Here is a 25,867-nt window from a genome sequence, read left to right on the forward strand (position 1 = left end):
AGAGAGAGAAAGAGTGTGAGAGAAAGTGAGAGAGTGAGTGAATGAGTGATAAGGAGAAAAAGTGTGAGAGTAAGTGAGTAAGTGAATGAGTGAGTGAATGAGTGAGTGAATGAGTGTGAGAGATAAAGAGTGTGAGAGTGAGGGAGGGAGGGAGGGATAGAAAAAGTGTGAGAGAGCGTGAGTGATTGAATGAGTGAGTGAGTGAGTGAGTGAGTGAGTGAGAGAATGAGTGAGTGATTGAATGGGTGAGTGAATGAGTGAGAGAGAGAAAGAGTGTGAGAGAGACAGTGAGTGAGTAAGAAAGAGAGAGAAAACGTGTGTGAGGGAGGGAGGGTGAGAGAGAAAAAAGTTGAGAGAGTGTGAAAGAGGGGAGGGAGGGAGGAAGGAAGAGGGGTCTGGGAGAGAAAAAGTATGAATGAGTGAGAGAAAAAGTGTGAGAGAGCGTGAATAAGTAAGTGAGTGGGTGAGTGAGTGATTGAATGAATGAGGAGTGAGTGAGTGAGTGAGTGGGTGAGTGACAGAGTGAGAGAAAGAGTGTGAGAGAGAGTGAGTGAGTGAGGAAGGGGGGTTTGGGAGAGAAAAAGTGTGAGAGAGTGTGAGTGAGTGAGTGTGAGAGATAAAGAGTGTGAGAGGGAGGGAGGTAGGGATAGAAAAAGTGTGAGAGAGGGTGAGTGAGTGAGTGAATGAGTGAGTGATTGAATAAGTGAATGAGTGAGAGAAAGAAAGAGTGTGAGAGAGATAGTGAGTAAGAAAGAGAGAGAAAAAGTTTGAGAGAGTGTGAAAGAGTGAGGGAGGTAGGGGGTTTGGGAGAGAAAAAATATGAATGAGTAAGAGAAAAACAGCGTGAGACAGCGTGCATAAGTAAGTAAGTAAGTGAGTGGGTGAGTGATTGATTGAATGAATGAATGAGGAGTGAGTGAGTGAGTGAGTGATAGAGTGAGTGACAGAGTGAGAGAATGAGTGATTGAATGAGTGAGTGAATGAGTGTGAGAGAGAGTAAGAGAATGAGTGGGTGAGTGAGAGAGAGAGAGAGAGAGAGAGAGAGTAAGAGAGAAAGAAAGAAAGTGTGAGGGAGCGTGAGTGAGTGAGCGAGAGAGAGAGTGAGTGAGTGAGTTAGTGATTGATTGAATAAGTGAGTGAATGAGTGAGAGAGAGAGAAAGAGTGTGAGAGAGAGTAAGTGAGAGAATGAGTGAGTGAATAAGTGAATGAGTGAGAGAGAGAAAAAGTGTGAGAGAGCGTGAATGAGTGATTGAATGAGTGAGTAAATGAGTGAGAGAACGAAAGAGTGTGAGAGAGATAGTGAGTGAGTAAGAAAGAGAGAGAAAAAGTGTGTGAGAGCATGAGGGAGGAAGAGTAAGAGTGAAAAAGTTTGAGAGAGTTTGAAAGAGTGAGGGAGGGAGGGGGGGTTGGGAGAGAAAAAGTATGAATAAGTGAGAGAAAAAGTGTGAGAGAGCGTGAGTAAGTAAGTGAGTGGGTGAGTGATTGAATGAATGAATGAATGAATGAATGAGGAGTGAGTGAGTGAGTGAGTGAGTGAGTGAGTGAGTGAGTGAGTGAGTGAGTGAGTGAGTGAGAAAGAAAGAGAAATAGTGTGAGAGAGAGTAAGTGAGAGAATGAGTGAGTGAGCGAGTGAGCGAGTGAGTGAGTGAGTGAGTGAGTGAGTGAGTGAGTGGGTGAGTGAGTGAGTGAGTGAGTGAATGAGAAAGAAAGAGAGAAAGTGTGTGAGAGCATGAGGGAGGAAGAGTAAGAGTGAAAAAGTTTGAGAGAGTTTGAAAGAGTGAGGGAGGGAGGGGGGGTTGGGAGAGAAAAAGTATGAATAAGTGAGAGAAAAAGTGTGAGAGAGCGTGAGTAAGTAAGTGAGTGGGTGAGTGATTGAATGAATGAATGAATGAATGAGGAGTGAGTGAGTGAGTGAGTGAGTGAGTGAGTGAGTGAGTGAGTGAGAAAGAAAGAGAAATAGTGTGAGAGAGAGTAAGTGAGAGAATGAGTGAGTGAGCGAGTGAGCGAGTGAGTGAGTGAGTGAGTGAGTGAGTGAGTGAGTGAGTGAGTGAGTGAGTGAGTGGGTGAGTGAGTGAGTGAGTGAGTGAGTGAATGAGAAAGAAAGAGAGAAAGTGTGTGAGAGCATGAGGGAGGAAGAGTAAGACAGAAAAATGTTGTGAGAGTGAGAGAAAAAGTGTGAGAGAGTGTGAGTAAGTAAGTGAGTGGGTGAGTGATTGATTGATTGAATGAATGAATGAATGAATGAATGAGGAGTGAGTGAGTGAGTGAGTGAGTGAGTGAGTGAGTGAGTGAGTGAGTGAGTGAGTGATTGAGTGAGTGAGTGAGAAAGAAAGAAAGAGAAATAGTGTGAGAGAGAGTAAGTGAGAGAATGAGTGAGTGAGCGAGTGAGTGAGTGAGTGAGTGAGTGAGTGAGTAAGTGAGTGAGTGAGTGAGTGAATAAGTGAATGAGTTAGATAAAGAGTGTGATAGAGTGTGAAAGAGTGAGTGAGTGAGATAGTGAGTGATATGGACATGTAAGTGGCAATAAATATGATAGATAGTAAGTGAGAGAGAGACATGTGGGAGGCATTGAATGAAAAAGTGAGTGAGAGAGAGACATATGAGAGGCTATGAATGAGATAGAGAGTGAGGGAGATATGTGAGAGGCAATGAATCAGATGGAGAGTGAGAGAAAGACATGTGAGATGTAATAAATGAGAAAGTGTGAGAGAGAGAGAAACATGTGAGAGGCAATAAATGAGACAGAAAGTTAAAGAAAGACATGTGAGAGGTAATAAATGAGAAAGTGAGTGGGAGAGAGACATGTAAGAGGCAATGCATGAGATAGTGAGAGCGAGATACATGAGAGGCAAAAGAGAGGTATAAAATGCTCAACATAGGTTTTGAGTAGTACAATCATTCAGTCCTGTCAATCATCATTGCAAGCATACATAAGCGGCAATCTCTGTGCATTCCCAGCTTCAGTTCTTCCGGCATCCTTCCTTCTCCCATCAACCTCCTTCACTGCTCATATTCTTTCTCTGTGCAGTTGCATTATAGGCTGGTTGAGCTCAGAGCTTAAGAGGAGCATTGGGGTCGAGTCTTCTTTGAGAAAGGCAAGCCATGGTCTTACCATACAGTATTTAGACAGAACGGACAGGTGAAATCGTGATTTTTTTAAATTCTTTACATTCTTTACGTTACATGTTCTTGTTAGGTTTTATAAGCTACTAAAACAATGACAAATTCTTTATACTAAATCAGGAACATCAACAGGACTGTTTTATACCAATTGTGAACCGTAAGAGTTCACATGAACCTTATCAGACTTGGGCAGCACCAAAAGCTTTTGTGTAAAATCACCCTAAAGCCAGTCTGATCTTTTCGGTTATTTGCTAGCTCTCTTCCACACTGCTGTTTAATTTCCCATTTGGTTTTCCAGGCTCAACAGAGATACTCCAGTCCACTCGAGGGAATGAGCTTGTGGGGTCAGTGAAGACCCACTCTGCTATCTCAATAAGCTTTCATTCTTCTAAGGGTTCTACAAAATCCTCACACTATGAGCAAGACAAACACTCTTGTTTCGGCACTTTTAGACACATTTTAACCCTGCTTATATTTGTTATGGTCTTTATATTTTTCATATATCATTACTATTGCTCACCTTCTGCATCGGTCTGTGGGTTTTCCAAATATTTAACCAATTAAAAAAAAAAAAAAAAATATATATATATATATATATATATATATATATATATATATATATATATATATAAAGGTTGTGACTAAATCGTGTAACTTCATTAGGTCATCAAACTTTAAATTAAACATCGTAACTCTACCCCATCTTTATCATGAATAACACATTTCGGGCCATTTCTTCTTGTTTTGTTACTCAAGAGTAAATAAAGAACTATTTGTTTGATTATCTAGTGTTTTATTTATTTAACCAGCACTACATACATTATAAAGGCTAATGTTATATGTATTTGAGGAGCAAAGAGGTAGTCTTGCATTTGTCATCTTATCATAGAAAGTACTTTTGTCTTAAATATCCTGTGCATAGCACTTAATCTTTCATAACATGAGACTTTGGTGAAATGACACCAAAGCCCCCACATAGCTTCAATAAACTTTATAACCTGTAAGTTGATGTAAATATAATGTGATGCACTTGCTGGATCTCCAAACCACCAGCCTCCATATGAGCTTGATTTTTTTTGTAAAATGAAACATGCTATTTATTTTAAAATAATGTTTTTCCATTTTATGTAGCTGTTTTGTACATAAATATTGTACATGATATTTAAATTTAACAAATTTCACTCACATTTGAAAACTTATGGATTGTTCAAGTCACTACGCATGAGTGTAAGTGATATTAACAGTGATGCTTGCTTGACCTAGCAAATACCATATGAGTTTATCAGCACATATGGCTTCAGAATAGATGCAGCGTGATAAAATGCTTTTGTTAAGTGTCACCAATTATTCTCTCCTTGCTTTGTCATTATTTGGATGACTCTGGAAGCTTGCGAGTCTATTCTCAGCGAGTCCAGGGCTTCGCTGCCAATACCGCAGTTCTGTGCCAACAACATAAACATTGTACTGACAAGGACGGTCGACTGTTTACTGACGAAGCAAAAGTGTTACTGGCACCGGCGGCACTGTGTGTGTGTGTGTGTGTGTTTTAGCAACATAACGAACCCCTAATATGTAGGCACTTTTTGTATGCAGATCCTAAACTGGAACGATCTTCGGTAGTTTACTCTTAAAAGATGTACGCTTAACCCAAAAATTTAAATTCTGTCATCCTATCCTCTCCCTCATGCCATTTCAAATGCTTATGACTTTGCAGACTTGTTTGAATGATTTGCTTTTTTTAATCTATTAGTTAATATTATCCAATAGACGTTAAGCTTTGGTGAGGGCAGAACAAGTTCATATATTCTGATAAAGGTTTAATAAGAAAAACTTAGTTTTCTTTTGTAAAAACAATGAATCTTGCACGATAACCTTAGAAACTTGTTAACTTGCCATCTTGATCTCATGTTAAATCATTAGCTGGGTTTCCATCTGTTATGGTCGGTGGCTTGGTCTGTGTCTTTTTTTGTCCCTCCCTTGTTTGTCTTGGCACTCTATTCTTTTGGAGCGTGTACACGCTCTCTCTCTTTCTTTCGCTATTTGGTGGACGCACCTGTTTATGATTTAAGGGCTGATTGAGAGGCTGCTGATAAAACGCCAGTGAGGAGGGGAAAAAGATGAACGGCAGATCTTGTGGGCCAGCCAGCAAACAAGTGTTTTTTCATGATTTGTTTCTTGTTATCCTTTCGTTGTTAGCCGATGTCTGTTTTTGTTAAAGTTTCTTTATGTGGTTGCTATTTTCGTTATTATCGTGAAGTTTGTTATGAATAAATAGATTTCAAAGAAGTTTTTGCCATTTGCTTGTTCTTATTATGTTACGTAGTCTCTCTTCCTTTTGAATATATATATTTTTAAGAGAGGTCGTAACATAAAGTGGGGGCTCATCTGGGATGTGAAGTTTTTTAGATTGCATTGTAGGGATAAGGTAAGTGAACACTGGTTGGAGATATCCAGCTGGCTCCAGCTAGAGATACGTGCTTTGCACCGGACCTTCCACCGGATTACTGTTTATTGTTTTGATTTTTTTGTTTTTTTGTTTTGTTTTTGGAGGTATTCCAGGGGAGAGATAAATTTTTCTTAAATGGTAATCCTTTGAAGATTAGAAAGAGTGTATTTAGTTTGGTGGGTAGGTGGTAAGGTCCGGAGTGTGCTTGCTACTAGATTCCTATGGAATGATGGCAACGTTTGATCTTAATGACTTTATTAAGCAACCAAGTGTTGAAATATTGGACAAATCTCCAAAGGATGATTAGTCTATTATTGCTCAGCATTATGAGATATCTATTCCTAGGGCATCGCTCAAAAAATACTTAAAAGCGCGCTTGCTGGCTGGTCTTATTGATATAGGAGTGTTATCTGACGCTGATGTAAGGCAACAGGATGAACTATCAGGTGCTGTTGCGGGAGAGTCTTTTGTAGCTCCAAGTACTCCCCTAAATGTTCGTGAGGAAGGCCCACCATGGTCTCTGCCAAAATTTGAGCCGTTGTCAATAGCTACTGGAATGTCATCGATGTCTCTAGTTGGGGCTCGTGTGAAGGTATGGATAGCTTGCAATTGCAGGCCCAAGATAAAGATCAATCATGAAAGGACGATTTGAAACATCAGTTGGAGAAGTATCGTATCGAGGCAGATACTAAAATACGGCTGCGACAGTTAGAATTACAAAGACAACAAAATAAAATTGTCAGTTTGTAGATTCTAGTATAAATAATGCCAACTTAGTAGCTGTTACAACTGATTCAATTAATTTTGAGGTTGAAGTGTACATTTTCAGGCTTTCGAGCGGAAAGCCTTGGCTAGATTTTATACGCATTTTGCAGTATCACAAAAGAAACAAGTGATGGAAATTCCAAAAAGCTGATGTTGCCTTTCTCATATATGGGGCTTGCCGTTGTGGTAATGCCTTTGCTGCTAGTGGCTGGATTAAGAAGTCTTTGTTTGGCAATTACAAGCTGCACTGCTAGTAAATTTTGAACTTGCCAAATCGTAACGAATTGCAAAAATGTTTTGTGTGCCTTGATTTCTTGACTGTTGGTTACTAGGTTACCAATACCACCGTCATTCGCTCATACAACTTAATGGAAACCTAATTCTTTTTTTGCGAACTTTGAAAAGATTCACTTCATGTTTTGATGGAAACCCAGCTAGTGTTGGCCTGTCCTATGATGTTTTAAAAGATAGAAAATATCTTTTATCTTTGTGTATCTTCATCTGGTTCAGCTAAAGCTAACCCCTCCTTCCTCAAATTAACCCAGTGTATTTAACAATAATGAAAAAACAAAAGCAGAATAAGCTCCATCCCACGCAGGTTGGGTTCATGTTACAAGACAGGCAATTAATCCAATCCAGTAAATTCATTAGGTGGTTCAGCGCTGGTCGACGCTAGCGTAGCGTGTTTCAGTCGCATTAACAAGCGACAATATGGTGAAGATGGAGCCAGCAAGAAAAGAATGATAGAGAATGATGGGATGTTTGGTCGGAGAAAGCTTTTGGCAATGTGGAGATCCCACGGGAATCATGTAATTCACATCAAATTTGTGCTGTGTGCATACACAAATCAGTCACAGCAGGAAGCACATGTTAGGACACAAATATCACCAAACAATACTTTTTTTTCCCATCGTGCCATTCTTATCCAGCAGGAGAATCCAGATCTGTTCAGGTCTACCTGCTGCGCTTAAATCTGCGAGGCCACACTCCAAAATCCCCAACAATCTGAGAAGCAATCGTGGCCTTAGCAGCTGCCCTTGTGTCATGTCCCCCCGCCAACTGTTTGTGCCAGTTTAATGCATACTGCCCTGTAGGGACTAGACGCCACATGCGTGGAAAGGGGTGCCAGGCATGTGGTCAGATTAAAGTCCTGGCATATAAAGCCGGCCCCTTGAGTGTTGGCATGGCCAGGTCTGCCAGACCATCTCCACCAACTGGCTTGCCGTCTGTGGCCCTGTTCTGACAAAAACAGTCTGACAGACATGGTGCAATTCTGTTTTATAGATTTATTTATATTGTCCAGGCCATGAAATTTAAAATAATGATAAAAAGTGGCAATTGGAATGGAAATTTTAACAGGAAAATGTATATGTTTATCCTTACCCGGGTATAAAAAATGTTGCTGCTTTCATTTCTGCCACATCATTTAAAATCGTAAGAAATCATATTGAATCTTTTTCGTGTGTTTCGATATTTTTGACTGCTGTTGCATGTCCCATTGCTGATAAGCTGCATTCACAAAGCATCTAAAGAAAGAAAAAGAGATGAAACAAGACAAGCAAGTGTGTGCGTATTGCGCTTATTGACTTACCCGTTGAAAAGAGTTTTTTTTCAAAGCTCCAGTTTTCCCATGCTGTCGAAAAGAGGAAACCACAAAAACAGCGGCAACATGGAATCGATCGCTCCAGATTATTTCTCACTTCCAGCGTCGAGGTGGAGAAAATGTCAAGAGGAACTGAGAAAACAGAGAGCTGTATTTGAAACGGCCGTGTGAGACCTCACCTATTTACTTTGTGAGCTAACACTTGTCAACAGCTTTCTGTTTGTTTGTCCCGATGGGCCTTTTTCTCCCCTAATCAATGCTCATTTGGCCGTTGTGTATCTAAATGCCATCCTAAATCGAATAATTGCTTTTTGGCCTTTTCATTCAAAGCCGTGCACCTGCGGTCACCAAAACTTCAATAGGCAATAAAATCAAGCGCTGTTTCATCAGAGGAGAGAATCGGGTCTTTCGGTTTCCTTTTTCGAGTTCTCCGTGAGATGAGAGGACGGCTGGTGGTGTAGGAGATAAAGACAGTAGAGGTAATGACGAACTCGTGTAATTAGTTTCACTTTTAGTTTTTTAATCAACGATTCAATGATGTGAGTTTGTTGTCCCCCGCATCAGCACCTGATTAAGTTCACCTCAGGATCTGCTGATAAACTGACACAGGAATCTGTGTGACACCACACATACTGAGAAGAAGTGAGAAATGAATTAGCAAAGCTGTATGCTGCCAAGAAACACATCTTTTCTTCAGTGAATATAATAACAGATTGTAGTATCACTAACCAATTGGGTTTCCGAGTGCAGTTGTTATTCTGCACAGTAAGAAGTTTTTGTTTCCAGCCATTTAATCGTTTTTTTTTTTCTCACTTTGACTAAAGAAGGGATAGTCACAAAAAAAAATGCACATTATCCCATCATTTACTCAGCATCCAAGATAAATATAACCATCTTCTTACAGACAAACACAATCCAATATAAATTTAAATGTGTTCGTGTGAAGGAAGATGGTCATATGTATCTTGAATGGGTTGAGGGTGGGTCAATTTTCATTTTTTGGTAAACTATTTCTTCAAAGTGCACTTATTTCATTGCTAAAAACAACCTTATTTTGTGTTTTTGGTATAATACAATGTGTTTGCATGGTTTGTGGTTAAAAAACACATTATTTTTCACATACCGTACATGTTTGTAGTTCCAGATTTCCCTCTCTTCCTGAAATGCACTGATTCATGTACACAAGTCCCTGATTGGCCAGCTAATCTGTACATTGTCATTGGCCTGAATACTTCTGACGTCAGCTGGAAACGTGACGCTCGTTACATGTTTGAAAGGTTCGGTTACAATGCAATGCTAACAGGAGTTCAAATAAAATGTAATTAGCTGGACAATTATATATTTTTTTTGCAGCAGCAGATTGTTTAGCTATTTAAACATTTGTAAAGTAATATGAAACTGGTATGTGATGAACCAAAACAATCTAATGGTACGTCATATGCACTGTATTTTACCCGAAAAAATTTAGGCCCTGTTTACACGAGAACGCTTGAGGATGAAAACGTAAAAATATTTAATTGGATGTGTCCTTTCGTTGACACGGTGACAGCGTTTTTGGGGCTTAAAAACGCAAAAAAGTGAAACCTTAAAAATGTTCTACCGTTACGTTCCCGTCTTAAGGGTAAAAACGCAAAAGTCCGCTCAAGGTGGCTCTCGATGCGTGCGCGTTTACGTCACAGGTAGGGATGGGCATAATTAATCGACGATCGATAATTGATTGTTAAGAATTTCGTCGATCACGTTAATTTGTTATCAATAAATTGAATGCATTTTTTTTATCTAACTCCTGTTTCACAAATACTGCGTATGCAGTGCGTTTGCGTATGTGTGCGGGGAATTCGTCAAGCATCCGTTGCAGTGCGCTGCTGACCGCTTATTCTGCATATAAAACGTTCATGTGATTGACACTTTCTGTGAACACTTTTCCGCATAAACAGTAGAACAAAGCATCATTTTTTTTTCACAAAACAATATATTTTAGATATTATTTGACAGACTAGTAAGTGTGGATTAAGGATGTTTAAAATCTCTAGCCTGGTGGTCAGGATCTGAATTTCTCCACATATATCATAAACAAAATAAGCAGAGTAACTTTGCAAGTCTACCCTTCCACATTATATATTTCCTATGTATATGATTTCCAAATAATAAACGAGAGTATTCAACGACAAAAAGCGTCTCATATGGAAATAAATCCTCACAATATTATTATTTCTCAAAACTTTATGACAAAAATAAGCAACTGTATGAATTCAAAGACGCACACATTATTCCGCATATATTTGAATATTATACAAAAGTATTCATATAACGGCACGTTTCATATGGCAAATAAATATCCTCACATTAACATAACAGCATAATGAAATGAATAAACAGACAATGAAACAGGATTGAAATATAAATTTTATTATTATTACCGGAAAAAAGCAATATTGCTAAAATAATCTCTGAGGTAAATGCGTCAAAAACGCTGTTACCCGCACAATAAGTCTAAATGACCAATTAAAGTGAAAAAAGCATTATTAGGCCATGTCTCAAAACTTTATATGACAAAATATATTTAAAAGAAATGTATACTTACAGTTATTCAAAGATGCACACATTATTCCATATTACTCCCGTTTATGAGCACGTTTGTCTCTGGCCTCGCTCTGTTATGTAATAGATTGACAGGTGCGCATCTCCGTCTTTCAAACATATATAATTTTGTAATTACTACCTTAGGAAAATTAGCCATGATTTTATCATTGTGAAAATGTTTTTTTTTTTTTTTTTTTGCAGATTAAAACGATTTGTATTTCCGCAATTGTACAACAAATACCATGGTTATGGTATATTGTGGAGTTGGAGACCATAGTAAATTTGTGTCTACTGTTGTTTTACAACAAATAAAAACTAAAAGACTATGTTAGTATAATTAAACAATGGTGAATGGGGCTCACAAAACGCACGCTGTTTCACACATACTCTGTATAAGCGCTGAGGTACCTGTGCATCCCGGTCAGTCTCCTCGGAGCGGGTGTTTTCGGCGGCGGCTGGACTGACGGTCACCATGGGTTGCGGTCGCGTCTGACCCCAAAACATGCTTTTATTTCTCAAAAAAATCAGTAGACTGGTGCAGAAGTTTTATGCCAGTTACTTAAGTTAGTTATTTTTCACGAGGCTTTAAGTAGCCTAATTTGTTATAGCCTAATGTTAGGAAGGCTAATATCTTGCACTTTCTTCTGGCTTGAATAATTTTGAGTTACATTTTGACAAAACCTTTCAGATCTAAGTATTATGTGTTTTGTTTAATTTAATGTTAAACATGAATCTGTTTTTTTATTTATTTGGGAAATAATGAGGTCTCTGTTTAAGAACGCTGGCTCGCAGCTGCAGCTTCCGCTGCTTTAGAGCACCGCACATGCACGCAAATATATGTTTGAAGCATAAATGTCTGCCACAAGTTGATCTTGTAATAAAGGTCTCATCGAGGAAAAACACACTGCATATTTGTATTCATTGCATTTTTTAAGTATAAAAGTTAAATAACAAATTTTATTATAAAAATATTAATGATTAATCGATAGTCGATCGTTAATTCTCCTGACAATCGACAAAGAAAACTTAATCGAATGCCCATCCCTAGTCACAGGCATGCGCCAGTTCAGGAAAATAACAACAAACCAGACGGCTTTGGACGAGAATTGGGAGAACAAGAAAGAAGGTTGTACACAGGCATGTGGAATTTGTGTTGTTGTATCAGTGCTTCACATTGCCACCTAGCTGCGTGGAGTGCATACTACATCGAATATCACACACTTTTGCGTCACCATATGCACGGAGATCCCCCACAAAACTCTCGTATAAACACAGAATAAAAAGTGATAACACAACGCTACTTTTGCGTTTTCTCTTCAGATCATTTCTGTGTAAACATAGCCTGTGTAAACATAGGGCTTAAGGGTGTGGCTTCATTACAGAATTGTGTACGTTTTTGTGTGATTCACTGCGTACAAATTCATGCAAATTAGTTATTGCGTAACATACGCACAAATTTTGCTAATAACATTTTCTACCAATACCTTTTGCCAATTGTTTTTCAGATGGTTACTAATATCGCTTCATGTTTGGAATTTTTTAAATATAAAAAAAAAATGCATATTTGTTTTTAGTTCAAACCATATATTTTGATCTACTATTTCTTTCTGTAAAACTGCATAGCAGCAATGCACACCGAAAAGAGTGCTATAGTAATGAATTTCAATTGCTATAAACCACAGTAATTGACTCATGATTCTCTCATCACCTCAGGACTCGTTTTTTTATTAAATATCTGGCATGTCACTCCTCATGAAGTGCAAGCGACCTTGACAGTGAGTCCATTTGATAGAGTCTATGTAAATTGGTGTGGGGCGTGAAATGTCATTCCCCTTTATTCTCAGGGCGATGAGAATTTACTGTACGCCCGGGGCCATGCAGCTATCCTCTGTGCAGTCTGCCCCTCTTCTCTAAAGACAATCCATCTGGTTATTGCTTACAGAGAGAGATATCCAAGCTGGCACGGCCATTTAGTGGCTTTGATTCGAAAGGGGACATTGTACAGTGTTTGTGTAGGGTTATAAAAACATCCTCATGGTCTCACAGCCAGCCGTCACTGTGCTGATAATAAAATCTGAATAAAAGCCTCTCCTAATCTCACTTTTAACTCTGAACCCTTTGAGCCAAATCGCACCTGTTCTTTGAGCCAGACAGTCAGAGGGGGTTGGGGTTAAACCCTCGGACCGAACCCCAGGCTCCACCACCTGTTTCCTCCAGACAGAACTGAACCATAGCCAATCTCCGTTTCAAGTCTCACAGGCTCGTGAACCGGAGGGCATCATGCGTTGTTGGCATGCCACAAGCACGGCCTCTGAATTCTCCATGCATACCGGGGTGGGATTAGTCAGTAGGCCTGACCGGTCTAAGGCGGCACGACACGACAGCTGAGTATGGTCTCATATTCAAGGGGCATCCGTTTCAGGCGCCCCGTGTGGGGAACGTGGGATGCCGCGAGCGCCTTTGATATTTTATAGATGTGAAGACATCCTGTTTGGATTCATTTGGAGAGAAACTATGTGTTGAGTTTGGGATGATACTAAACAGATGTTTTTAGAAATTTAAACAACTTTAAGTTGCAGACATGTGAGCTCAGACTTAGACTCAGATGTGTTTTATGTTTTTTAGTTGCTTTTCTTTAAAAGTGTCAGGTAAATGGACATCTCTTACAGCACTTCAATATAAAAGTATGAATATAAGGTGACACACGAACCAAAATAAGCAGCACCCATTTCTCAAAATCTTCCATTAAGTTAAGAGAAGATGTGAAAACCAGACATTTTATAGGATTGAAAGCGTTGTTAACCAATTTCAGACCATTAGAGTTTATATGAAACATCTTTTATGAGGGATTGGGTGCATGGTGAGTACCTTTATGTGGCCTGACCGTCTCTCTCATTGCTTGGTCACTATCTCAATCTCCCTCTCTTTCTCTCGCTATCTCCTCTCACGCCTGTCCCTCTTGCCTGAAGACTTTTAAGAGCTGTGATGAAACTTGCTCGGCTATCTTTCGCCTGCAGGCTCCAGTACTGCTCATTTTTCCTACCAAGCCCCGTGTCATCTTTCCCAAAGGAAGTAGAGATGGAATAGGCAGCCGGAGGAAAGAAGGAATGGATCTGGAAACAAATATTTCTGTAAATATGTATTTTAAAAAAAATCATTCAGTTTTTTGTAAAATATAGACAGGTGCTATAACTGTATGTATTTAATGAAACAAATAATGTAGTCACTGAATGCGTTGTAACATGCATTAGGTCCACAATGATGAATAAAACTTGTAATGTGAATCTGGTTCGAAAATATTGATTTTCAAGTGGGTTTGGATAAAAAAACTATATATATATATATATATATATATATATATATATATATATATATATATATATATATATATATATATATATATATATATATATATATGTGTGTGTGTGACAAATCAACATTCTACTTAGGAGGTAACACCTTCAAATTGAGGTTTTTAAAGTTAAACCATTTGCCTTTTACAGAAGAGCGATCTTGTGAAAAGGCAAACAGAGGGGAACTCCTCCAAATTAACATGTAGTCACAAGCTGAAAGCCTAATGTTAGTGCTCACAAAGTTACATACTTATTACAGCCAGCTATTAAACTCTTTAGTGTTAAGAGTTCAGTGAGTCTGCTTGATTGAATGACTGAATTCATCTTGTTTAAGATATGTGATTAGTTAAAGCTTAAAAGAGACAATGGGCTCTATCTTACACCCGGCGCAATGCAGCGCAATGCGCGACGCAAGTGTCTTTCGCTAGTTTCCACCCTAATTTTCACGTTTAGCGCCGCGTTGTTTAAATAGCAAATGCATTTGCGCCCCCTTTTGCGCCCATGGGCGTTCTGGTCTAAAAACGAGGTGTGTTCAGGCGCATTGTTGGCGCGTTGCTATTTTGAGGCAACTAAAATAGACTACGCCATTGACCAACAAAAACCTGGTCTAAAGTCTAAAGTCAATGGCGCAATGTGTTTTATGTTATTTAAAGAGCGCATTAGTAAAATGCGCCTATACACGGGAGGACAACGCGGGTTTGCTTATCACAAGGTACATGAATGCGCAGCAACACAAAAATGCATTTAAATATGAAAGATTAAAGGATTGAATATAAAAGATTATAAAGAGTCTCTTTGACATAAATGAGGACTAATTATGAGACGTTAGAAGGCGCAAAGAGCTGCTTCTGCAGCCTGGTAAGTAAATAAATGCTTTGCTTTGAACAAATGCGTCTGTTTTTAAAAAAATTTTTAATGCTACCTCACGGATTTATTGTATATGATGACTCTGTAACTGTGGATATGGTGAGATGAGAAACATTTTTAAGTAATGCTTAAAAAACTCTTTGCTAAAAAAACCGCTGTCCAAAGTGCTGAAACGTGAGGGGAGCCGTTTGTAAATTCTTTATCTCCTGTTTGTTACAAATAAAGTATTTTTAGAGTACAAACCTTATCTTACATACTTGTAAATTATTTTTTGATGATATTGGATAGCCATACATTTAAAGCAATTACAAGCCTGCTTTTTACTTCCATGACTAAAAGAAAACGGGTTTTAAAGGTTTTAATAAAAAAATAACAATTTCAATACAAGTGAAAAACAACACAATTATTTAACGGATCTTCTTCCTCCGCTTAGTTTTTCAGTTTACAAAGTCCGTTATCTAAATAGGGATTAGACATAGCGCCAGCGCAACTTGCTTTTAAAGGGGATGAGAGCTAAGTCTCTCATTGGTTTACTGCACGTTACGCCCAAAATACTCCCATTACAATAGGACCTTCCCTTTTCGACCATGCGCTCGGCGCACAAACCATTTTTCCCGTCGTTAAATTAGCAAAAGTGGATTCGGACACGCCCATTTAGACGTTCCGCTGTGCGCTTTAGACAATGCGCTTAGATCGTTAAAATAGGGCCCAATAACTGTAATTGTAGTACAAAGGAATAAGGAAGGCAATTTTTTTAGTTTATCCTTTTGCTCAAAGAGGTTGTGAACATTATAATGCACATATATACATATATAACCTGCGCACATACAGTATATATATATATATATATATGTATGTATATATATATATATATATATATATATGTATATATATATATATATATATATATATATATGTATATATATATATATATATATATATATATGTATATATATATATATATATATATATATATATATATATATGTATATATATATATATATATATATATATATATATATATATATAATCATCCCATTGGCCCCTTTTTGTAATGGTGCTCTCGCATCGCACTAATTTGCCCAGTTTTTGTAAATCTGACCATAGGTGTGTTCATGCCTCGTCCTCGTAAAACACGTAACAACAGCTTATAGACTGGGAGTTTTCTGAAGGCTACGAATTATATCACATGACCGCTGCAACCTCATGCAGAACCACTTCCAATATGTTATAATTGTTACCTGATGTGCTTTCTGTATTATGCTATATTTAGCAAAAGCATTAAAATATCATTTTAATGTAATTATGTAATTTACAATATTATTTCACATGGATTTTGCCAATACTGTTTCTATAGAAAAGCTTAATTCCCAGTCCTAGAGCTATTTGAGTTGAGCGTCATTTGTTGTTACGAAATAGTGGTATGTACAAGACAATGTAACTGCAGCAATTGTTTAACTCACAGCCAATGGTAAAAACACAGAATAGTTGGCGTCTCAGCAGCTGTCTGCATTTTTTTAATACAGCACTCCCATAGGAAACAATTTAAAATAATGGGCTGGATTTGGTAGAAACCGCTTTGGTCGACACACAGCCCAAGTCTAAATTTGTTACTTTTAGTCTACATTGTGTGTAGTCGTGTGATAGTTTTGAGTAAGCTTTTATCCAAAGTGATAAAAGTGAGGAGAAACAATAGAGCAATTTGTCTTCGGAAAGCAATAGTATGAGAAATGCTATACAGTTACTTTCAGATTACAGAGTTTCAATGTTTCTTAAAGACGCAATTCTTGTTTTAATAGAAAGCACAGTAAAGGAGAGCTGTCATTTTAAAGAAGTGCCACAGGATATTTAACTTATGGTAAATGGTGTCTTTATTGCTAATGCTTCATCAACCTGTCTCTCTTGTTCATTTTTGACTAATGTATTTCTAGAAACCTGATTCTCCAAGCAGATCTCATTCACTCGAACGTAAAGTTCGCATGATGCATACATCAACATTCGACACTAAATCCACTTTTCACGACTCTGTGTATTATTCAGTCAAATGTCAGAGTGGGACGCAGCACTGAGCCGTTCCCAAAAGATGCCCGCGGATACTGAACGGGAACAGGGGCGGAGATGAATGGCTAATGTGCAAATAGCAAGACTCCTTTTATCTCTTTTGATTCAGATTTTTCTTTAATTCCACCATGTATTTAATCTGCTGTTTGCTGGGCTCCATGCACTGATCAGCATCCTAGGTGAGTCAGAACACTAATAAAGGTCTGGCATGGAGGCTGCTTGATGTAAGATCTCTCTCATCTTGTTCCATCAGAGGGGTCTTTTATTTGTTTAGAGCGAGAGCTTCAGGGCTTCTCCCCTCTGAGCTTTTTGCTATTTTATGTTTGGTTTTTCATGGAAGCTCTGATAAAATGTGCATTATTTTGTTAGCATCTTTTAAAATGTCTCTTATAATTAAAACAGATACAGTAATGTCAGTACCTACATTTTTTATATTTATTTAAATTTTAAATTTAAATTTTTTGTTTTTGCAGGGTATATGGATGATCTGAAATGTGTGGATGGGCATTATTAGCTCATGAATATTGGTAAAGGTACCAAATCAGTACCAAAAATGTAAAAACATGCATGTACATCCCATGCATCATTTGTTTTATATCATTTTTCTATATCATATATCGTATACAGTAATATGATGAGATGTTTACAAAACCAACCAGTATTTACTTCAAATATTAATTTTGTCTCTGTGACATTGAAGTCAACGACACGAGCCTGGTGGTCTCTACTATAATCACTCCATATTTGCATAAAGTTCAACTTTTCTCATGTCAGTCTGTCAGTGGAGGTGTGAATGAGGCTTTAGATGGCAAAATATAAAAAATCTGGGGTTGTTTTAATGTAGTTTGTATGGTGTACGAGAAGTATTTTATACCTACTGCCGAGAGTATGGACAAGCCTAGCAGTTGAAAAGATCTGTCGGCTGTTATTTGATGATGAAACGTTCAGACTTGTGCACTGAAGAGATCATTCAAATAGAAACTTCATCTTCCTCAGATGTCCTTTTCACGTAACTCTTCTGCTTTTGATCCTCTTCAGTTTAGTGAAACTTTTATTTACGTTGCTTTATGGCATTGGGATGATGTTGCTGGTGTTGTTTTATTTGTTATGGATCGATGTAATGGTCTCAGGTGTTGGTACCTTGGCATATAGACATTGACAGGAACATTAGGTTCTAAGTAAAGGGCCTTGTACGTCTATGGAGATACCCTGTGGTTCAATTCTGTCAGTTGGGTGTAAATAATTTAGTTTTTGAACTCAAAGCAGAGAAGCATGGAAGCGCGTGAAGTTTGAGATTGTTTGAGTTTGAATGGTTGGAGGATTCAGGACCAGATCAACTGAACTCTGGAAAAACTTCTTGAAACTTTTCCTTTCTCAACTCACTTCCTTCTTCTAACCCTGGAAAAATACACTTACCCAACCCTTCCAGAATGAAGAGACAAATTGCTTCTGAAAGCAAATAAAAAAATTGCCTTAACATATTCAATCTTAAACCTGAAATCTGACATTTTTGGCTAGAATTAAATAAAAATCAGTTGTTGAGCAAGGAGGGGTGAGCGGGGACAAACTAATGCGGGGTTAATTGCAACACAGCTACTTTATATATATATATATATATATATATATATATATATATATATATATATATATATATATATATATATATATATATATACAGGGCCGAGCAATCTGTGCTTTTGGTCTTTCTCTCTACACTGAAAAAAATGGACTTGGTGGGTCTTTGAATTTAAATAAAATAAACATGTATATGCAACACAAAATATTTATATTCCTTGTGTAAACATAATTTAATTGATTAGGATGAAAATGTTTTGTTTGAATGTAAAATGAACACATTATTCTCACATTGATTAAAATTGATTGAATTGAATACTTAAAGCAATAAAATTGAGTTTGCACACAAAATGGCACCTCCTGAGCAGAAGGTGGCAGTAACGCTCAATAAAAAGGCCGTCAATCGCCATAAAAGAAGAATAAACATCGTTTGTTTTGGGCGCCAAAATGAAGACTCAGCAGCAGTCAGTCAGAAGAACTCCCTCAGACGGACACCACGTTATTAAAGTAAGTTCTATTATTTATTTATGTTCACTTTATACGTGATACATCTTCACTAGATAGACAGTTTTTTTACAATATGTAGCCATTGCAATGACTTGTAGTAAAAATGAGTTTGGAGGATGTTGGTGGAGTAAGTTAACGTTACAGTCAGTCAGTCAGTAAGTGTAAGGCTCATAAAGAAAAACAGCGTTTTAAAAATGTCAGCTGTATAACGTTATTTCACGTTTGGTAGTTTTATCCGAGTTGAAAACTGTCAGATTTGAGTTGACTTTTGAGGCACTTTTTACTCAGTTGTTCTATGGAAACGGTTCAGGACAAATAAAACGCTAACCAAACGTTATTCTGTCCAGAGTAACGTTATCCATGTAAGTAATTTACCAGATGATATCAATTGACTACATTAATAATGACATTGCGTATGAAACAAACTGTCTGCTTAATCAGATGAACAGACCCGCGTCAGTTATTCGTGACTTCACTACGCCACGAGCAACACTTGATTCAATTAGAAAAAGCTTTTTTTAAATGCCTCGCGTGACGTCTGGTATATTAACTGAAAAAAATATCGCTTTGAAGTGGCCACACCTTAAAGCTGACGTTTTCAGAAGAGCACCTTGTTTTAAGATCTCATTTTGTCCAAAATTGCGTCCTATGACAGATATAATACTTATTTCATTATTGCTCTGTGTATGTGTGACCTTAATCATTTGAGGTTGTGTGTTGATTTCACCTCTGAATATTTCCTCTAATAGGTCCATCATCCTTGCATGCGCTACACACTCAAAAGCATTGGTAAGTAATTCCTATCACTGTTTTACTGCTGTTAGGAGCTAAATCTTATTTTTGTAACTAATATACATGTATTATTCTTTGACTCGCAGTACTCAAATATACAATGGTTGGTTAATTTGTTTTCAGATAAATGCTGAATTTAAAAGAATCACTACTGTCTTATGTTCCTGCGTGTCACCTGGACCTCCACTCCAAAAACCTGACGAAACTCTTCTATCAGAAAGGAGGACAGCTAGCAAACAGACTTCAAACAATGAATGATCAAATGACAGAAGTAAGTAATATAGATTCATAGACATAAAAATGTGTAAACATTGTTGGAAGTACAGAAAATGTAGTATGTTTTAGTTACATCTTTTGGCACACGGGTCATTAAAACACCTGGGAAGATTTAAAGGGGTAGTTCACCCAAAAATAAAAATTCTCATCACATACTCCCTATCATGTTGTTACAAACCTTTATAAATGTCTTTGTTCTGATGAACACTAAGGAAGATATTTTGAGGAATGTTTGTTCCTAAACCAATCATAAGCCCCATTCACTTCCATAGTGGGGAAATATAATACTATGGAAGTGAATGGGGCTCATGAACAGTTTGGTTGCAAACATTCCTCAAAATAAATGTCTTCCTTCGTGTTCATCAGAACAAAGACATTTATACAGGTTTATAACAACATGACAGTGAGAAAATGAGAGAATTCACTTTTGCTGTGATTGTCAGGTATGGTAGCACACACTCGAAATGTGGCCTCTTTATTTAACTCATTCCAGTCTAGTAAACGCGCACACACACCTGGAGCAGTGGACAGTGCAGCTGCCTTGCTTTGTAACCCATATATTTGTAACCAATTGTAATATGCTGTGGCAATGCACATGGGTCTGTATACTTACATTTATATTTGTTTGCATTGTACTAATTTCCAATGACACTTTTATTGTAACAGTAACTTTTTTTCTGTTTCTTTAACTACATTTGTCTGTTTTGTACAGGGCATGGATGAAGTCAGCATCAGTGTGGTCATTTGAAGACACCACTGTTGGGATTTGTGCTCTCAAACAACATGCTTCTTGTGATGAAGAAGAGGATCTTTGTATAGTCCTGGAAGGCATGAAGGTGTTGCAACATCATGTTGTTTGAGCTGATGTATGCCTTAAACCTGAGCTATCCTGATCTCTGCTTTATTTTTGAAGAAATCCAAAAGATTTTAATGGAACTGCATTGAGCGTAACTTTAACAAACCGTTTCTTTCAGTGAAAGGATCAGAAAGACTGTGCTGCTCATTTATGTTCTTTTTATTTATCTGTTTTAAGTGTTTTTTCTTATTAAAACATTAACCGTTTGCTGCTCAGAGTTGATTTTGGAAATGGTTGTTGTATTTTGTTTTTGTTGAATCTTTGATTATCAGTTTATACAAATGCTGTAGCTCTGACTTTCTGAAGGATTGATATTTTCCAGTTTGTAAATCCATTTTAAAAATAATAGTACTTACTGTTTTGCATGTCACTTGGAATGCAGTGTTTGTGCTTTAGCACTTCTAAATCTACTATGATAGTAACTATTTTAAACATTTGGGTCAGTTTTACAGATGGGGCTTTTTCTAGTCCCAGACTTTTGCAATGCCTTAATTTGAAAACATATTGCACTGACATATCTTGACATATATCAGTGCCATTGTTTTGTCTCAAGATGTACTCCAGTGTTGTTTTTGTAAGGTAGGTTTGTTTGTAAACTTTTTTTGTAAAAAATATCCTAATATAAATAGGGCCTAGTCATGGATTAATCTACAACCTGTTTGGGAAATTGCCCCTTTGTATGTACTGCATGTGCTGATTGTTGTAATAGTTATTGACTGTTGTTGAATTAATGTGTAGTGATTTAAATGAATTGATGATCTGAAAGCAGTGGTTTGCCTCAATATCACTAAACTTTTGTTTAAAACTCTTTTAATGCCAATGCAAATGTATTTTGTATTTAAAAAAGAAATAAATAACATTTGGATAATTATGGATGATTATTCTGGTGCCAGAAACATAATGAAATTGCTTTAGAGTTACATAATCCCATAATATAAGCATTAAAAAAGCATGTTGGAATTACAGATGAAAATCTAGTCCCCTTACATAATAAAATTACTTAAACATTACAAAATAAATGTGTTATAGTAAAGAGAAATAGCACTTTGAGTCAACATATTTATATTAGACTACTTGAAACAATTAAAATGTTTTGGTCTGACACATAAAAATTAAATGAGGAAAATTATGTTGGTTTAACACAATCGGATTATGTGGGACCGATGTACACATTAAAATTACGTAAATTGAAAGGATTTTTTTTTTCAGTGTACTGTCAGAAGATATTACTTCTTATTTTGTTAAGATTTTGACCAAAGAGTGTTTTGGAGGCATGGAAGTTAATTTTTTCATCTTGTTTTTTTTTTCGATTTCTGAGTTTGGTGTGTAAGTCACCAAATTCAATCATATATATTATTTAAATCACTGTCTTGTTTTCATATCACCATTTTGAAACATTGTGGATGGATGCATATGCGGATATATCTATTATCTATCTATTCATATATAAAAAATGTCCACCTTTAGTATATAAACAGAATTTTATTGAATTATTTGTGTTTAAGATCATGTTCCATGAAGGTATTTTGTAAATATATTCCATAAATATATAAAAACTTTAATTTTTGTGAGCAGATGCTGTGCTTAGACTTCATTTGGACAATTTTAAATGTGATTTTCTCAGTATTTTGTTTTTTTTTTGCTCCCTCAGATTCCATATTTCAAATAGTTGTATCTCAGCCCAATATTGTAGCCTAACAAACCACACATCAATGGAAAGCTTATTTATTCAGTCTTATTTTATCTAGGGCGACAAGTGAACCAGAACTGCCAATGGTTCCCCATAAAAATAGGTGCACGATGCCCCTACTCAATCTTATTGGGGGTCTTAGCTTCTATTTTGGCTTGTTTCCTTCTCTTGTTTCTTTCATGGTTTTGTCTCACTGTAGTGAGTCCCATGTGTCTCTCTGATTGCTTTTTGCCTCTTCCTGCTCTGTCCTCCCTTTCTTCTTTCTCTATCTTTCTCTCTCTCTCTCCATCAGTCGTTTGATGTTCCCTGCATCCATAATGTTGTTATGATGTTTCACTCGCTCAAAGCATTGCGGAGTGGCTCCAGGATTGATCCGTGGCTCACGCATCTCCCTCTAACCATCTATCGATCTCAAACACCAGACAAGAGATGCTCCAGACTTCTCGAAGGAGAGATGGAAAAACTGAATAACACCTCCCGAGCGGATCCTCAGGAGAGAAATTAGAGCCAGACGGGAGTGTATGTTTACGTCTGTAGACTAACTCTTTGAGTGGTCTCACTTTTCATTTAACGTACCGCTAAAAGACCTCACAGACGTACTGTAGAGCTGCGGTGACAGAAAGTAAACAAGGTAAAAAGTTGTAAGAATTCGTGTTGATGTAAAGCACCCCTCAAGTGAGCATCATGAAACGCTTTTTGAATTTCGCTTGTCTTGCTGAAACAGATCAGTAACGAGGATGGATTTAACTCGCAAAAAAAATGCCGAAAAGTGTTGTTCTTCATCTTCGTGCCGGTTCTTTTTCTTTCTCTTTTTATCTGAGCAAAACTGTGGGTGAGTGTTTTGGACCATGTTTAGTCCCCTCAGGCGTTTGGCTGTGAGTTGACTTGTGCTAAATTAGTGGAGTGAGGACTTGCTTTCATGTTCTGCTCGGTGCGTCAAACAGAAAAGTTGAGATTTTGTCCTTTACGAATTCCTCTTGTGATGCAAACAAGTCACGCAGAGATATTCAAAGTTCTCCCCTCTGCTGCGTTTGCTGAAATTCCTCGCTTTTGACAGACTAGTGGCTTTCTTCAGCACTGTTGGATGCTAAATGTTTTTGGATAAGAGAGATTAGCCTAGCGTGGATCCTTCAGAAACACCTGCGTTTTTGTGTTGGAAAAGGCTTTAAATAATTAACACCAAGTTTAAAAGGAAAAAGTCAGCAGTCAACAGATCCACAGAGAGATTTGGCAAAGGTAAACAAAGACTTTATCTCAGTGTGTTCCTGTACTTCAGTGTAGTTGAACACAGTAATGCTGAATGCCTTTGGTAAGGTAAGACACTGGTATCCTTTCACATGACCGAAGTAAGGTCGGTTAAGTTTGATGGAGAGTTTTGGACACTTTCATCACACCAACTAACATCGGATCCAATGTAGTCAGTATGTGTGTTCCCTGGGAATCAAACCCACAACCTTTGTGCCGCTTATGCAATGTTCTTCCAATTGAGCTTCAGAAACACTTTCAGAAACACAGTTCCCAGCTAACAGGGAATGTTCCCATAACTTTGGCTAACGTTCTCTAAAGGTTCTCTAAAAGTTGTCCAAAAATGCAGTAAAACGTTTCCCTAAGGTTATAAACATCCTCAAAATGTTAGCATTAGAAACGTGTTTTTGTAACGTTCTACACACCCTAGCTTTGAAAATGTGACAATTGTGTATGTAATATAACATTCATACAACGTCTAAAAAACTGGGCACTTTTAACGCTCTAAGTACGTTTAAACCACGTTTTTATAACCTGTTACGAAAAACTTTCTGAGAACATTAATATAATGAGGAATGGAACGTTTTAATAACGTTTTTAAAAAGTACTCAGAACATTAATATAACAACAGACTGAACCTTTCTAAAAACGTTTTGAATAACGTCCTTATAACCAAACAAAACCATTAATACAACGCCTACAAAACTATGGATTACGGATGTCAAAGCCGCATGACTGGGTATAGAGACAAGCTAATTCTTTCTGACAAATTAGTTGTATGTCTACAAAATAGTTAATGTTAGCTATAACTATTAAAAGCTGAAACATTTTAATAACGTTGTAAAAAAAGTACTCAGAACATTAATATAACAACAGACTGAACCTTTCTAAAAACGTTTTGAATAACGTTCTTATAACCGAACAAAAACATTCATACAACGTCTTAAAACTGGACGCTTTTAACGTTCTAAGAACGTTTAAACATGATGTTTTTAAAACCTACTGTTAACGGAAAACATTCTTAGAACATTAATATAATGGCGAATGGAACGTGTTTATAACGATTTTAAAAACGTTCTTAGAACATTAATATAACAACAAACTGAAACTTTCTAAAACGTTTTGAATAACGCTTTTATAACTAAACAAATACAACGTTCATACAACGTCTACAAAACTGGACGCTTTTAACGTTCTAAGAACGTTTAAACATTATGTTTTTATGGAAAACGTTCTTAGAACGTTAATATAACAACAGACTGAACCTTTCTTAAAACGTTTTGAATAACGTTCTTAATAAAAACTTTCATACAACGTCAAAAAAACTGGACGCTTTTAAGGTTTTTGAAAATGTTTAAACATTATGTTTTTAAAACCTACTATTAACGGAAAACGTTCTTAGAAAATGAATATAATGGTGAATGGAACGTTTTAATAACGTTTTAATAACGTTTTAAAAAGTTCTTAGAACTGTTAATATTAACAACAGACTGAACCTTTCTAAAAACGTTTAGAATAACGTTCTTATTACCAAACAAAAACGTTCATACAACGTCTAAAAAACTGGACGCTTTTAACGTTCTAAGAATGTTTAAACATTATGTTTTTATAACCTATTATTAACGGAAAACGTTCTTAGAACATTAACATAATGGCGAATGGAACGTGTTAATAACATTTTAAAAACTTTCTTAGAACATTAATATAACAACAGACTGAACCTTTCTAAAAACGTTTTGAATAACGTTCCTATAACCAAAAAAAAACGTTCATACAACATCTAAAAAACTGGACGATTTTTACGTTCTAAGAACGTTTAAACATTATGTTTTTAAAACCTACTATTAACGGAAAACGTTCTTGGAACATTAATATAGTGGCGAATGGAACGTGTTTATAACATTTTTAAAAACGTTCTTAGAACATTAATATAACGAAAGACTGAAACTTTCTAAAATGTTTTGAATAACGCTCTTATAACTAAACAAAAACGTTAATACAACGTCTAAAAAACTGGACGCTTTAAACATTCTAAGAACGTTTAAACATTATGTTTTTATAACCTATTATTAATGGAAAACGTTCTTAGAACATTAATATAACAACAGACTGAACCTTTCTAAA

General features: G+C 36.8%; 1 protein-coding gene and 1 long non-coding RNA gene across 5 annotated transcripts in view; both read left to right on the top strand.

Annotated features, from left to right (window-relative positions):
• The window catches only part of sdk2b (sidekick cell adhesion molecule 2b), a 428,287-nt gene that overhangs the window by 216,050 nt on the left and 186,370 nt on the right, over positions 1–25,867 (top strand). The gene's annotated exons all lie outside the window — the stretch shown is intronic.
• On the top strand, positions 18,518–20,795 carry LOC141282989 (uncharacterized). Its single transcript, XR_012337933.1, has 4 exons — positions 18,518–18,884; positions 19,634–19,673; positions 19,800–19,947; positions 20,665–20,795. It is a non-coding gene; the product is annotated as an uncharacterized lncRNA (long non-coding RNA).

The sequence above is a fragment of the Paramisgurnus dabryanus genome, chromosome 1 (genome assembly GCF_030506205.2).
Source record: "Paramisgurnus dabryanus chromosome 1, PD_genome_1.1, whole genome shotgun sequence".
Lineage (NCBI taxonomy): Eukaryota > Metazoa > Chordata > Actinopteri > Cypriniformes > Cobitidae > Paramisgurnus > Paramisgurnus dabryanus.